This window comes from Aulostomus chinensis, chromosome 1, assembly GCF_037954235.1.
Source record: "Aulostomus chinensis isolate RoL2024-O1b breed Wild chromosome 1, RoL_Achi_v1.0, whole genome shotgun sequence".
NCBI classification, from domain to species: domain Eukaryota; kingdom Metazoa; phylum Chordata; class Actinopteri; order Syngnathiformes; family Aulostomidae; genus Aulostomus; species Aulostomus chinensis.
This window is the reverse complement of record NC_141320.1, coordinates 21347645-21349894: the sequence shown is the minus strand read 5'-3', so window position 1 is coordinate 21349894 and position 2250 is coordinate 21347645. Positions and strand designations below refer to the sequence as shown.

The 2250-nt window shown below is 43.8% G+C and overlaps 1 non-coding gene across 1 annotated transcript; it reads right to left on the bottom strand.

Moving 5' to 3' along the window:
- Nucleotides 1-1914: 1914 nt before the first annotated feature.
- On the bottom strand, nt 1915-1987 carry trnar-acg (transfer RNA arginine (anticodon ACG)). The gene has a single exon. It is a non-coding gene; the product is annotated as a tRNA-Arg (tRNA).
- Between the last annotated feature and the right edge of the window lie 263 nt (nt 1988-2250).

The following is a 2250-nucleotide window of genomic DNA, read 5'->3' as shown; positions in this document are numbered from 1 at the left end:
TAATGAACTCAAGATGATGCTAACAGTAATGTAGTGATAGTTGCTAAGAAACTCAGTGATGCTGACAGTAATGTAGTAAGTGTTTCGAACAACCTCAAAGTGATGCTGACAGTCATTAAGTAAGAGTTGCTAGGAACCTCAATTTAATGCTACAGTGATGTCGTAAGAATTGCTGATGAACTCAAAATGATGCGAACAGTAATGTAGAGATAGTTGCTAATAAACTCAAAGTGATGCTGACAGTAATGTAGTAAGAGTTGCTACGAACCTTTTAATAATGCAACAGTAATGTAGTAAAAGTTGCTACGAACCTCAAAATATTGCGACAGTGATGTCGGAAGAATTACTAATGAACGCACAATGATGCTAACAGTAATGTAGTGATAGTTGCTAATTAACTCAGTGATGCTTACAGTAATGTAGTAAGAGTTTCGAACAACCTCAAAGTGATGCTGACAGTCATGTAGTAAGAGTTGCTACGAACATCAAAATGATGCTAATAGTAATGTAGTGATAGTTGCTAAGAAACACAGTGATGCTGACAGTAATGTAGTAAGGGTTGCTACGAACCTTAAAATAATGCAACAGTAAAGTAGTAAGAGTTGCTTTGAACCTCAAAATAATGCGACAGTGATGTCAGAAGAATTGCTAAAGATCTCAAAATAATGCGACAGTGATGTCAGAAGAATTGGTAATGATCTCAAACTGATGGGACAGTGATGTCGTAAGAATTGCTAATGAACTCAACATGATGCTAACAGTAATGTAGTGATAGTTGCTAATCAACTCAGTGATGCTTACAGTAATGTAGTAAGAGTTTCGAACAACCTCAAAGTGATGCTGACAGTCATGTAGTAAGAGTTGCGAATGAACTCAATTTAATGCAACAGTGATGTCGTAAGAATTGCTAATAAACTCAAAGTGATGTTAACAGTAATGTAGTGATAGTTGCTAATAAACTCAAAGTGATGCTGACAGTAATGTATGTGTAGGTTCTCATTCATCCAGGTCATCGTAGATCGAAGCGAAGTAAAATCTGGTCAACTGGACGTAAGTTTATCTTGAAGACGTTTCACCTCTCATCCGAGAGGCTTCTTCAGTTCTAGTGGAGAGTGTGGAAACTCCAGCTTATAAATCTATTTGGGAGTGGTCAGTGCTATTGTGGTGGAAACGACCCTCCCGAGACTCACCTGGCCTCCCCAAACGACAGTCGTTGTGAGGTGTCAGGGAGTTTCAGGGGTGGTCGGTAGGGAGTTTCACCGACCACTCAGATGCTAATGGGCTGTGCTGGCATCAGCCGTTCCACATGGGTCTTTCAGCTGAGCTCTTTGGGGAAGTTTTGAAAGGACTTGGTTGTAAATAGGTGAAAGGAAATGTCGCAGTCCACCTCCTCTGTTCAAAGATGGTTTCTCTATCCTGACGTGGATGGCTTCTTTAACTCCTCTTTCAAACCATCTGTCCTCTCTGTCGAGTATTTGGACATGGTCGTCCTGGAAGGAGTGGCTTTCCTCCTTGAGGTGGAGGAAAACCGCTGAGTCCTGTCCTCCAGAGTTGGCTCTTCTATGTTGGGCCATGCGGTTGTTGAGGGGCTGTTTGGTTTCCCCTATGTAGAGATCCGTGCAGGCCTCACTGCATCTGACAGCGTATAACAGATTGCTTTTCTGGCTGTGAGGGGTGGGTTTCTCCTTGTTCTGATCCAGAAACTCAACAGCTTCTATCATTGATTGACAGCAAATGTTGATGACACACTGGGATTTTTGTTCTCCTGCTGTCACTGTCAAGTGCAGCTTAACATGAGAGGCAGCAGGATCATTCATGTGTTCATGTTTCCAGCAGACAAGAAGGAAACCTGGGAGGACTTCAGTGATTTTGATCACTGGTTCTCACTTCATCTTCTCAGTATAAAGTTCAAAGCGAGCTGGCCAGGAGTTGAACCTAGAATCTTCTGATCCGTAGTCAGACGCGTTATCCATTGCGCCACCAGCCCTGTGAAGAAGCTGCTGTGTTCATGTGTCCTTGCTGTTACAGAAAAGCCCAACAAGGTGGTGGCATTTTCAGGGGACACAATGGTGCAGTGGTCAGCACTGTGGCCTCCCAGCAAGAAGGTTCAGCTCTCCTCCTATTTGGTTGCTAGGAACCTGAATCAGTCCTCAGTGGAGCGGTGCTGCTGAGGCTGAGTGAGGCTGAGTGAGGGACTGAGCAGGAGCCAGCAGGTCCAAGCAGGTTCAGGCAAACTCCCCTCGGTCCACC